This window comes from Panthera leo, chromosome E1 (assembly GCF_018350215.1).
Source record: "Panthera leo isolate Ple1 chromosome E1, P.leo_Ple1_pat1.1, whole genome shotgun sequence".
NCBI classification, from domain to species: Eukaryota; Metazoa; Chordata; class Mammalia; order Carnivora; family Felidae; genus Panthera; species Panthera leo.
The window spans coordinates 3,029,625-3,043,243 of NC_056692.1; the positions used below are offsets into that span (position 1 = coordinate 3,029,625).

The 13,619-nt window shown below is 49.3% G+C and overlaps 1 long non-coding RNA gene across 1 annotated transcript in view; it reads left to right on the forward strand.

The window, feature by feature from the left end:
* The window catches only part of LOC122206827, a 34,501-nt gene that overhangs the window by 16,632 nt on the left and 4,250 nt on the right, over window positions 1-13,619 (forward strand). The window contains exon 2 of the long non-coding RNA XR_006196585.1: window positions 776-860. This is a non-coding gene — a long non-coding RNA (uncharacterized LOC122206827). The remainder of the gene's footprint in view (window positions 1-775; window positions 861-13,619) is intronic.

A 13,619-nucleotide genomic window follows, 5' to 3' on the forward strand; every position in this document is an offset into this window, starting at 1 on the left:
CTGGCCCTCTGTGTCGTCACGGCAGGGAGCTGTGGGCTCCTACGTCCACCTGCCACAGCCCACTCATTCTTCAAATTCTTCCTGGGCTGCCTAAGGCAGCTAGAGAACCTTCTGATTAACCCTGGTAAAGGCAGATTTTCATGCTTCGAGGATATGTCTGGTATTTTGGAAATGGCCACAAGTCACTGGGAGACAGGCCTGGTGAGAAAGTACATGAATGATCAAGTGCTGTGATGCTGTTTTGAATTGAAGATACAGAGGGGCGCCCGGGTGGCTCAGTCGGCTAAGCATCTGACTCTTGGTTTCAGTTCAGGTCACGATCTCAAGGTTCGTGAGGTTGAGCACCCCCCGTCGGGCTCTGTGCTGGTGGTGCAAAGCCTGTTCGGGATTCTCTTTCTCTCTGCCTCTTTCTGCCTCTCCCCTGCTCGCTCGCTCTCTCAAAATAAATAAACTTAAAAAATAATTTAAAAAAATAAAAAAAAATAAACTGAAGATACGGAGTCACCGTAAAGGAACAAGGTAGGTTTTAAACATTATCTGAGAGCAAACGAGAGCCCCCAAAGATGTTTTCAGCAATGGCAGAATTGTTGGATTAAGGACACAGCTTCCCAAATGTTGACTTTGAAGTACGGAAACACCTACTTGGGTACGTGGTGAGGCCCAAGGTTCCTCACTTACAAGTTCCCGGTATCCTAGCTGGGTAGCCTCAACTCATCTAGATCAGCCTCTTTGGAAGGAACTGTGATGACCTGTCATTGATATTTTCTTCCACCAGTGACATAGACAAAGACACCTGGACACGCTGACAAATGGAACTCTGTGGCACCCCCACAACCAAGAGATGACATAATGGGAACAAGGTCAGTTATTAGAAAAGACTATAGTTTCTCAAATCATAAATCTTTTGGAATCGCTCCCCTCTCTTGGCTTGGTTCCCAATACATTTTGCCAAGTTGAAAATGTCCCGGAAGGAAGAAGGAGCAAAAAACCACGTAAAGGTGGGGACAGGGGACCTGGGACCCTGGAGGCAGCACCGAAATCTTTTCAGAGGTTTTCAAGCTTTGGTCTCTGGGTGATCAATATGGCCCCCAGGCTGGGTGAGGATTTCAAGTGCTCAGACTCTGCACCTGAGTTCAAATCCTTGATACGCCCATTACCGTCTGTATAGCCTCAGGCAAATTGTTTAACCTGGAGCTTGGGGTTCACAGCACTGCTTTCCTCTCAGAGTTGTTCAGAGCGTTAAGTGAGCCAATGTGACCGAAGAGTCTGGTACACACTACGTGCTCAACAAGTGGGAGATGTCATTGCTAGGACAGGCGCCTAGCATCTGCCTCCCCCTCCGCCACGCCTCACGAGTTGTTCCTTATTATTTTTTGAAAAAATTTTTAATGCTTATTTATTTTTGAGAGAGACAGAGCGTGAGTGGGAGAGGGGCAGAGAGAGAGGGAGACACAGAATTTGAAGCGGGCTCCAGCCTCTGAGCTGTCAAGCCCAGAGCATGACACGGGGCTCGAACTCACAGAGTGTGGGATCGTGACCTGAGCTGAAGTCAGATGCTTACCCCACTGAGCCACCCAGGCGCCCCAGTTGTTCCTTATTATGTAGATGACTAAAAAACTAGCACACACCCCTAACAGAGGCCAGCTCCCCTCAGATTAGAATAACTGTACAAGATGATGAAGAGATGATGGGATGGACTGGGCAACAGGTTCAAGGGGAGATTAGGGAAGTGATGGGCAATAGATAACAATTAAGGTGATGATTCCAATGTTTCTCTGTCATTTTTGTTTCTTAACACACTCACAAATGTCTAAACTGTGCATTATTCTCAAGGATGACCATGATCCTCTTAAGCCAACCAACTACTCACAAATCTCCCTGCATTTCACAACCTCCACAGGTGTATGGTGGCAATTCCATCCATCCATCCACCTGTGTACCCATCCATCCATCCACCCACCCATCAATCCATCCACCTATCCTTCCTTCCATCCATCCATCCATCCATCCATCCATCCACCCACCCACCCATCCACCCATCCACCTATCCTTCCTTCCTTCTGTCAATCAATTCGTCAATCCATCCATCCATCCATCTACCCACACACCCATCCACCCTTCCACCTATCCTTCCTTCCTTCTGTCCATCCATCAGTCCATCCATCAATCCATCCATCCGTCCATCTATCCATCTACCCATCCACCCATCCACCCAACTATCTATCCTTCCTTCCTTCCTTCCTTCCTTCCTTCCTTCCTTCCTTCCTTCCTTCCACCTACCCACACACCCATCCTCCCATCCACCTATCCAGCCATCCAGCCATCCAGCCATCCAGCCATCCAGCCATCCAATTATTCAACAAATAGTTCTTGAGCTCCTGCTGTGTGCCACGAACTAAGCTTTGGCATTGAAGATAAGCAGGATCAAGAAGGTCCTTCATGAAACTTTAGAGCCCAGGGCACATGTATAAATGTTCTTGAAAAAGAGATTAAAAAAAAAAAAAAAAAAGGAGGAATGGTGATTAATAGCTGAAGTTGTTTGGGTCACTGAGAAGTAGGTATCAAGGTATGCAAGAGAATTCAAGCAGATGGTTAAGAGAATGTTAGGGGAAGGAAGGACTGTTGAGGTCATTTAGTTAAATCTAGTTTTATAAGGGAGGAGACCAGGTCCAGAGAAGGGGAAGTGACTTGACTGAGGCCACCCAGGAAGATGACAGAGAAGGAGATGACGGAGAGACAGACACGGAGAGAGGAGATTCCATAGATGATATAGAGAAGGTTATTAGAATCAGTAGACGAGTTGGGTGAGTAGCTCTTTAGCTGAGTTGGGAAGCACTATCCTCCCTGAGGTGAGCAGGAGAGGGAGGAGGAAAACTCTAATTTTCACTGGAGTTTGAGGAAAAGTAAAAGGGATCCAGGGGTGCAGAAGGACATCCTGGTCCCCACTGGTGGCCTCCCTGGGCAACCTTTTCTTCTTCCCGTGCTTCAGAGAGCCACACCACCCGTGCCTGGACAGCGCCACCCTCCTCCCCCACCTCCTTCTCCCCTCCCTTTCTCGGTCTTTCCCTGCCCTCTCCCTGCTTGCGTCCCTCCCTTTCTCTTAATTCCATTTCATTATTCCTTGAGTTCTTCTCATGGGCCTGACCCTGTACTGGGGTGCTGGGGCCGGGGTGAGGGCAGTCAAAGAAATTCAAGGAATGTGCTCTGATTTGGGCACAGACTAGCTCGATAACAGCGTAAGACGTTATATGTCCAAAGGCATCCCCGCTGGTGCTTTAGGAAACTGTGGGGAGAGTAGGGTTGGAAAGTCTTCCTAGGTGAGGTAGGACCAGTGTCGACCCAATAATAAATAATTATAACAGCGACCATTTATTGAACACTAATTACGTGCTTGGTATATTATATCTCTTCCTCGTGTAATCCTGACAACAACCGAGGGAGGTAGGTATTATTTCCACTTTACAGATGAAGGGACTGAGGCTCAGGGCTGCAGGAACTTGTTCAAAGCCACACTGCCAGTACAGGGTGGACCCAGGCCGCCTCTAGCGAGGGTTTGGATATGCCTCCACGGAGGACAGTCCAGACCTTGGTCAACGGAGAGCAGGATGGTGGAAAAGGAGGTCCCAGCCCTCATACCCCCGCAGAAACCCTGATTTAACAAACACCCATGGATGGAAATCCCTTCTGAGAGCTCCAGAATCCAGTTGTATGTGTTAAACGCGTACAGCCTTCTTGTGTCTAGCCTACCTCGTGAAGTGGTTTAGAAAGGAGATGAAACTCGCATCACCTTGGTAGAGACCTTCCTCAGAGTGACTCTAAACACGGCTGTCACTCCGGCCCAAGGGGAGCTGACCTCATGAAACCCCAGCACCCACAGCAGCAGCCCGTGGTGAGGACTGATGGGGGGTACTGTCAGCCCAGGGGATTCCCGCCTCCCCCACCTTGGGACGAGGAGCCTGTTAGGCAGAGACACGTCTAGGCAGCTGGGCTTCCCTCCTGGTGTCCCAAAGCGAGACCCTGTGGCTTTGGCTGTGACCACTTCCCCACCCCTAGACACTATGCACTCACACACACACACACACACACACACACACACACACACTCCCACACCCCTGTGCCACTCCAGTTTTGGTCCAGAACCTCGCCAAGCTCTGATTGGATCTCCCTCCTTCCCCGCCCCTAGCCAGTCCCCCAGACTCACTTTGGCTGGGACCAGGGAGAGCAGCGTCCGCCTCTCCACCGCGTCCTCCGCGGAGCAGATCTGAGCCACCCACAGGTGTTGGGCAGACAGCACGTCTTCCTGCTGCTGTCACTGTGACAGCCGCCGCTGAGGCATTTCCTAATGACTGAGCAGGTCGGGAGGACAGTGAAGGGAAGTGAATGTCACCCAACCCGTTTGAGGCCAGGAGGCTCTTGGCGTTGGCCAGGGGATTGGCAGCTTCTGGAGTCAGGTGATCTTGATGGGGATGCTAGGAGAGGAGCCCCTGGGTCTGCAGAGGAGCCTGGGGATGGGTTCCCAAGACAGTCAGGAGGTCTGGCAATGGAAGCCGGGATCCAGGACCCCTTTGACTGAGGCTCTCAGAGGTGGGTCTCCCCATCCCAACAATAAGAAATGGGTCTTCAGGGCACCTGGGTGGCTCCGTCGGTTAGGTGTCAGACTTCAGCTCAGGTCATGATCTCGCGGTTCGTGGGTTCGAGCCCCGCATCGGGCTCTGTGCTGTCAGCTCAGAGCCTGGAGCCTGCGTCGGATTCTGTGTCTCCCTCTCTGCCCCTCTCCCGCCGCCTCAAAAATAAAAAAACATTAAAAAAAACTTTAAAAGAAATTTATCTTCATGGTCCTTCACCGTCCTGGGCCCATTTCAGTTGTCCTCCCCCAGACCCCTGTTCCCCTGCCATGCACAGAATGAAGGGGTCAGATCAGACTCAGCAAGGCTACAACACCCTAAGTAATATACAAATATTTGAGTGACGTGCCCACGTGCCTTTGCCATTCATCAAACACTCAAAGGGGCTCAGAGCTCCCAAAGACCAAACACCATGGAGATGAAGAACGAGGCAGCGTGAAAACCAATGAATTAGAAACGCAAACCTGCCTGGAAAGAAATCCCTGACATCATGGGAAATGGAGGTAAGTTTCAGGACCGTCCGTAAAACGTGATTCTATTTATGGAAATTGGGTAATTTCTTATAGAGAAAGATCTGGAATAAGACACATCAAACTTGATCGTAGTTATCTCTGGAGGGACTCTCTAACTTCTACATTTCTGTGGTACTTGAATGTTCCCCTGGAAGGTGTGTTTCTTCTGTGATCAGGAAAAAATAATCAAAAACAAGGCAGGAATAAAGCGAGGGGGTGGGGGTGCTGGAAACCTTTTGAGGGATTCCCTCATAGTTTGCTCAGGACTGGAGGCCAAGTCCTCAAGAAGGTGGTTTTCTTCTGGGGCTCCTGGGTGGCTCAGTCGGTTGAGTATCCGACTTTGGTTCAGGTCATGAGCTCAAAGTTCGTGAGTTTGAGCCCCGAGCCCTGTCTCGGGCTCTGTGCTGACAGCTCTCAGCTCGCAGCTCTCTGCCCCCTCCCCCACTCACACTCTGTCTCTCCATCTCTCTCTCTCTCTCTCTCTCAAAAACAAATAAACATTAAAAAAAAAAAAGAAGGTGGTTTTCTCCTGAAAAAAAAAAAAAAAAAAAAAAAAAGAGCTTCCTGAATCTAAGGCTCAGTCAAGCATGAGTTTGATTCTATAGGGCGCCCCAGGGTGGCCCCTCCTTGACCTGTCTAATCATGGCCTGGCTCTATGGGCACCTTGAAGCTGGTTGGGGAGGATGGTCAAGGGAGTGCTCCCGGCCACCTCGCCCAGGAACACAGGGATGACTGTCATGACAGTCTTGTGTGTTCTTCCCCAAGGAGCTGAAGGTGAGGTGTTCCAGGCAGTCCCAGATCTAGCAAGCGGAGAAAAGTTATCTGTTGTTTCTCTAAAACTCAAATTTCATTGGGCATTCTATATTTCATTTTGCAACTCCAGTCCCAGAGGTCTCCCCAAATGTCTCTCCTTCATGAGCATTTCCGGGGGTCCGTTAGGTAGGTTGACTCATGACTCTGCCTAGGGCTTCTGGGGGTTCCGGAAAAGGAGACTCAAATACTTACCATCAATGCCCCGTGTGTCTCCAGGGGAGGGGATGAGCCAGGCTGGCCTTTTTTTTCTTCTTTTTGAATGCTTATTTTTTTGAGAGAGAGAGAGAGAAAGAGAGAGAGAGAGAATCCCAAGCAGCCTCCCTGCCCAGTGCGGAACCCAATGCAAAGCCAATTCCCCATGATAGTGAGATCATGACCAGAGCCAAAATCAAGAGTCGGAGGTTCAACCCACTGAGACACCCAGGCACCCCTGTCATGGTTTTGTATTCCAAAATAAGAATTCTATTTTAGTTTATTTTTTAAATGTTTATTATTTATTTTTAAGAGAGAGAGACAGAGTGTGAGCATCTACACTATAGGATTTGATAGTAGGGAGCTCTGGGAAATGAAGACCACCGTCTAAGCGTTCACACTTGGCTGTGTTTATATAAAGAGAAGGTGCCGTGCACCTTTGGGTAAATGACCTAATCCTTTTGTGCCTCAGTGGCTTCATCTGAAAAATGGGTATAAGGTTACCTACTCTGTAGGATTATGGTGATTACAGGAATGGGTGCAAGTAATGTGCCTGGAACCACACCTGTCAGCTCAGGGCAGGAGGGCGCAGTGGCCTCTCCTCTGGTCAGGTCACATTGGAGAGTTGTGTCCAGTTCAGCAGGGGAGGTATCGCTGGGGGACTGAAGCACGTTCTGGGAAAGAGGCCAGCTGGGTTGGGGATGGGTCTGGAGACCACTGTGGCCTCATAAGACCTCCCTTGGAGAGATCTCTCTGAGGGTAGGGAGCTTCCAGACAAGGAAAGAATCCTGGCTGAGGCTGGCTGACTGCTGAATGGGCAGGTGTTGGGAGGGGCCTAGGAATCTATATTCTATATTAATTATTTTATTTTAATTTTATTTTTTTAAATTTACACCCAAATTAGTTAGCATATAGTGAAACAATGATTTCAGGAGTAGATTCCTTAGTGCCCCTCCCCCATTTAGCCCATCTCCCCCTCCCCCCTCCAGTAACCTTCTGTTTGTTCTCCATATTTAAGAGTCTCTTCTGTTTTGTCCCCCTCCCTGTTTTTATAGTATTTTTGTTTCCCTTCCCTTAAGTTCATCTGTTTTGTCTCTTAAAGTTCTCATGAGTGAAGTCATGTGACTTTTGTCTTTCTCTAATTTCACTTAGCATAATACCCTCCAGTTCCATGCACGTAGTTGCAAATGGCAAGATCTCCTTCTTTTTGATTCCCGAGTAATACTCCATTGTATATATATACCACAACTTCTTTATCCATTCATCCATCGATGGACATTTGGGCTCTTTCCAGACTTTGGCTGTTGTCGATAGTGCTGCTATAAACATGGGGGTGCATGTGTCCCTTCGAAACAGCACACCTGTATCCCATGGATAAATGCCTAGTGGTGCAATTGCCGGGTCGTAGGGTAGTTCTGTTTTTAGTTTTTTGAGGAACCTCCACACTGTTTTCCAGAGCGGCTGTACCAGCTTGCATTCCCATCTATGTTAATTTTTTAATTGGATGGATAAATGAGCAGATAGATACATGATAATATAAGAATAGTGAATGGTAATGGTGGAATCTGGGTATTGCATATATGGGATCTCCCTGTGAACTTCCTTGAACTTTGCTGTATGTTTGGAAATCGTCAGAAAAAAAATGCTAGAAAAACTAATTTCTTGAATAAGTAATGCATTCAGATAATTTGAAAATGAAAAAGTGATGGGGTGCTGGGTGACTCAGTAGGTTGAGCGTCTGACTTCGGCTCAAGTCACCATGCCATGGTTCATGGGTTCGAGCCCCACGTTGGGCTCTGTGCTGACAGCTCGGAGCCTGCTTTGGATTCTGTGTCTTCCTCTCTTTTTCTGCCCCGCCACTGCTCACACTCTGTATCTCTCTCTCTCAAAACGAAATAAACATTAAAACAAAACTTAAAAGTGAAAGTGTTGGGGCACCTGGGTGGCTGAGTCGATTAAGCGTCAGACTTTTCACTTCAGCTCAGGTCACCATCTCGTGATTGGTGAGGTTGAGCCCTGCGTCGGGCTCTGTGCTGACAGTGCGGAGCCTGTCCGTCTCCCTCTCTCTCTGTGCCTCCCCAGGTCGCGCTCTTTCTCTCTCAAAGATAAACGTTAAAAAAAGAAAACTTAAAGAAATGGTTAAGATGGTAAATTTTATGTTGTGTATGTTCTACTACAATTCTTAGAAGAGGTCACCACTGTCCTTAGTGGTTATTCCTGTGCGTTTAACTTTATATCTGCACGAGCAAATATAGACACTGACGTGTATTCCTTCCCCGCTTTTTTTTTTTTAAATCAAAAGATAGCACACTACGTGCACACGTCCGCATCTTGCTTGTCTTACTTGAACCTCCATCCTGGAGCTTTCTCCATGATCATACATGGAAAACGAGTTTTTGGACTCCAAGTTGTTGTGGGTTTTTTTTTTGAGAGAGAGACAGAGAGAGCACGAATGGGGGATGGCCAGAGAGAGAGAGGGAGACAGAGAATCCCAAGCAGGCTCCACACGATCAGTGCAGAGCCTGACGCGGGGCTCGAACCCACGAAACTATGAGAACATGACCTGAGCCGAAACCAAGAGTCGGACGCTTAACCGACTGAGCGACCCCGGTGCCCCTGGAATCGAAGTTTTTCGCAGTTTCCCCAGGGAATGTCAAGGGGCAGCCTGTTTGGGAACCTCTGGCCTGGGAGATGGCTGGGGTCGAGGGCGGCTTAGAGATTTGCTTCTGCCTCCAGGCTGGATGGCGGAGGACCAGAAGCTGAGGTGGCTCTTTTAGACAGTGCTCCTCTGTCCCCACCATCTACGGTGTCCGTCTGCAGCACCCCCAGGGGAGTGAGTTTTTCCTGCGGGTCCTGGGTCTCTTGCTCCCCGGAGAGACCCTGGGTGGCCAGCAGCAGGGACACTCAAAACTCAACACTCTCTGTTTCTACCCTTTCTCCACCTGCTGTGGGGACGGGGTGGGGGTGGTGAGCCGGAGCCACCCTAAGAAGATGGTCACTCCTGCCATTCTGAACCGGGGCCAACAGTTTAATAAAAGTAAAAGTCACTCCAAATATCAAAGGTCAAAAAGGCTGGGCGCGGGGGGGGGGGGGGGGGGAGGTGCGGGGGACATGAATTTGGAGCCAGAAACGGCAGGCTGCGCCCTGAGGCAGTGGACGGTTGGGGGAGGTGGGGAAGGGGACGGAAAAGAGGAAGAATGGGATCAAGGGGTAAGGCAAACCTTTGCTAGGGCAGAGGCTCTTGGGCTTTATATCACTGCCCTCCGTGAAGAGACACCTGACAATGATCTTCCTCAGCTGAACATGCTCCTGTGGGCACACCTGGATCATTGACCAGGGTCTGATCAGCGATGCCGAGGGCTGTGTTGGGTCAGGAGAAGGGAAGCCATCACATTGACTGTTCATATTGGGCCAGTGGAGGCTGGCTCAGTCCTGGCTCTCGATGAGGGTGGAGTCATAGAAAGGGTGCAGGGCAAAGGCCAGGGCGGGGGGCAAGCTGGCTGTGCCCCTGTGTATGCTCATGGCAGTTGCAATTAAATGACGCTTGTGAGATAGGAGGTGGGCATCTCCTTGATTCTTGAGTGTGTGTGTGTGTGTGTGTGTACGTGATCCTTGACCTTCCTCCTGCCCCGCCTCCGCTCATGAGCCTCTTGATCGGCCTGAGGATTATGGGCGGTTGGGAAAGCCTAGCCATCCCCAGGTAAGGAGCGGAAGATCCCCTGGTCCCCAGGGAAGCCAGGGCAGAGGCCAAGGCTTTAGTGACCCCTGAAGATGCGCTGCTCCAGCCAGCATAGCCCGGCCCCTCAGGCCTCCCCGGTGAGGCCACACTCCCCACAGGGAGGCCCGGGGAGGACCCAGAATTGGGCACAGCCCTGAGGGTCTCTCCACCCCTGTGCAGTTATGAGGCCCTGACCTTGCTTCCTTCACAGCTGCCTCTGAGTCCTGCTTTGGGGTTTCAGTTTATTCGTGCGCCTGTAAATTTCCTGGGCTCACCTCCTCCCCACAAGGCTTCCCTGGGGCCTCTGAAATCTCTGTCTTACCTGTTCCCTTTGTGCCACCCCCTGGGGCTCTCCCGCATTTATGACACAGCCTGGGGCTGCTGGTAGCACAGGCGAAACCTGGGGCCTGTGAACAGAAAACAAAGATGCTCCTTGTCCGGGTTAAGGGCAGCCCCACCAGGGTACACGGCTTGGTAGGCGGAATAAGGGCCACTTTGCACTCCCAGCTCCCACCTCGGCCCTCAGCCCCCTTAGCCCGATGGCACCAGGGTCTGCAGAAGCCACAGAGTGTTTCCACAGGTCTCTCCCTGTCCCTCCCTCCCTCCGAGGACCTCTGTGGCTCCCTGCTGCCCTCAGTACAAAGCCCACACACTCAGCCTCCACACAAGGCGCTCACTGCCCTGCCCTCGCTGTCTCACGTCATGAAGCGTGGCCACAGAGGTGGCTTTCAGTTCAGATGCCTTGAAGGCCTTGGGCTATTGGAGATCTGTGATTTTTTTTCATGCTCTTTTTCTTTCTGGCCCGAATGCCTTTCTACTTCATCACTGCTGGCCCCCCAGCGGGGCCCCCATCTCCATCTTTTTTTTTTAAATTTTTTTAATGTTTATTTATTTTTGAGACAATGTGAGAGACAGAGTGCAAGCAGCGGAGGGGCAGACAGAGGGAGACACAGAATCTGAGGCCGGCTCCAGGATCTGAGCTGTCAGTCCAGAGCCCGACGCGGGGCTCGAACTCACGAACCACGAGATCATGACCTGAGTCGAAGTCGGATGCTCAACTGACTGAGCCACTCAGGCGCCCCCCCCCCCCCCCCCCCCATCTCCATCTTTTAAGACCTTGAAGGAGGAGGTGATGACTCACCTCTGTAGCACGGGGTCCGGTATCATCAGAGCCCAGCAAATCAATGTTTGTTAAATGAACAAATCTACCTTCACAAGCCCCTAGCTCAAGTGTGTGGGGCTGGGGGCTGGGGCAAGGGAAGCTCGGGAAACACGGTCGTTCATCTTTCTATTCGAAACTCCTTTGGGAGCCACATCAGAGTTCCCTCCTCAGAGTCCTAATGGAGCGAGAAGCTCAATGAGGCCACCGCGGGGTCAGAGCCATACTTTTGTCACCGACGTTCACCAGTGTTGTCTTTGAAAAAGCATGATCTTAGGCAGATTCTGCAGGAGCTGAGTCTGGGAAGGGAAGGAGGGAAGATGGTCTGGGCAATGGGGAGGGACTTGTGGAGGAATGTGCCATTATCTAGCCCATTTGTCCTGGTATTTTTTGCCATGTCAGAGTGCCACACACGTACAACTGTTTACTTGATTTGTCTTGAAAAAATAAATGGAATCACATTTTAATATATAAAATATACATATAAATATATATTTAATATATACAAAATATTAAAAAGTATATTTTTAAATACATATTTTATTTTTTTTAAGTAATCTACCAGGGGAAAATGGGTGATGGACATTGAGGAGGGCACTCGTCGGGATGAGAACTGGGTGTTGTATGTAAGCAAGGAACCACGGGAAACTACCCCCAAAACCAAGAGCACACTGTTCACACTGTATGTTAGCCAATTTGACAATAAATTATATTAAAAATATTTTCTTTAAATAAAGTAATCTCTACTCCCAAAGTCAGGCTCAAACTGGCGACACCAAGATCAAGAGTCCCATGCTCTACCCACTGAGCCAGCCAGGTGCCCCTAATTATACTTCTAATAAACAGCACGTTTAATACATACTGGGAATTGGGGGAGGGGGGGCGGAAGAAAGGCTCGCTTTGCAGTCCGCCTGAAATGGTGCACACAGACCTTGACGCGCTGACTTGGGACGTGAGAATAAGGGATGGTGGCCTGGGAGGTGGGGGACAGAGGCCTGGGATCTCACAGCAGGAAAGAAGCCACCTCAGGCTGAGCTCAAGGCTGGGTTTAAATGCTTGAGAGCCCTTTGGTCCTGAAGCCAGAGTAGGATCAACTAAAAGAATCCTAAGAGAAGGAGGCACAGAGCTTGGACGTACGTGAGGATGAAACTGGCAAGAATCAGGGTGGTGGGTGCGGACTCCGGGGCGGAGGGAGAGAAGCAGGGGTGGGGCAGCGGGCGAGGCGAGCAGGAACGCCCCAGCGCGGAGCTGCGCACCTGCAGCGCCCCTGACCTGCGTGCGCTCCCGCCCCACTGCCTCTCGCGATGGTGAAACTCGCAGAACGCCCTTGCCTGTCGCCAGCCCCCGGTGCGCAGGCGCGCTCTGGGACAGGTGCCGGCAGGGAGGCTAAAGAAGCGGGGACAGAAGTTTGATCTCAGGGCCCTGAGTGGAAGGGAAACTTCTTCCCACCTTCTGGGGGCTCTGGCAGCTTCAGGGGAAAGAGAGCTGGAAATGAGCCTTTCATCCCAGAACTGAAAGCCTCCCTGACATTTGAGAGCCCTCAGCGCTTGAGACAGGTAAGGCTAGAGTCAGGGACAGAGTTGGGAGTGAAAAAAAAAAAAAAAGTATATTTTTTTCTGATTAAAAAAAATAGAACTACTGTTGGGGGGAAAAATGTAGAAAATTCATAAAAGGCACATGAAGAAGAAAAACATAAGCTCTGCAACACCTGTCTGGATAGCCACCATAAATATTTTGGTGTTTATTCTTCCAGCCTATTTATGTATAATAAAAAAAAAAAAATATATATATATATATATATATATACATACCATATATGTTATGTTAAGGTAATGATGTATTATATAATGTATAATTATAGTAAGATAATAAGTGAGATTGCATTGTATAAATACTTTTAGGGCCTGATTTTTTTTTTTTTTTTTTAGTGTTAGCTTGTGGTCCCCAGTAAACATTCTTTTATACCCGTATTTATTTATTTATTTATTTATTTATTTATTTATTAGAAGAGATGGAGCAGGGGAAGGGAAGGGCAGAGGCAAAGGGAAAGAGAGAGAATCTTTTTTTAACGTTTATTTATTTTTGAGACAGAGAGAGACAGAGCATGAATGGGGGAGGGTCAGAGAGAGGGAGACACAGAATCTGAAACAGGCTCCGGGCTCTGAGCCGTCAGCACAGGCGCCCGAGGCGGGGCTCGAACTCACGAACCGCGAGATCGTGACCTGAGCTGAAGTTGGCGCTCAACCGACTGAGCCACCCAGGCGCCCCAAGAGAGAGAATCTTAAGCAGGCTCCACACCCAGCATGATGACCAAGGTGGGTCTCCATCCCATGACCCTGAGATCATGACCTGAGCTGAAATCAAGAGTTGGATGCTCAGCTGACTGAGCCACCCAGGCACCCCTATGCCCTTGTTTTTAATAGATGTAGTCATTTATTTAATGTATTAATTGACATTTAAGTTGTTTCCAATTTTCTCCTAGTATAAAAAGTCTCTGCACCATTTTAATTTGCAAAATCTTGGTGTTACTTCCTTAAAATAATTATTTGAAATGGAACTGATGAGTCGGAGTATAATGTAATTTTAAATACTTGTGATAA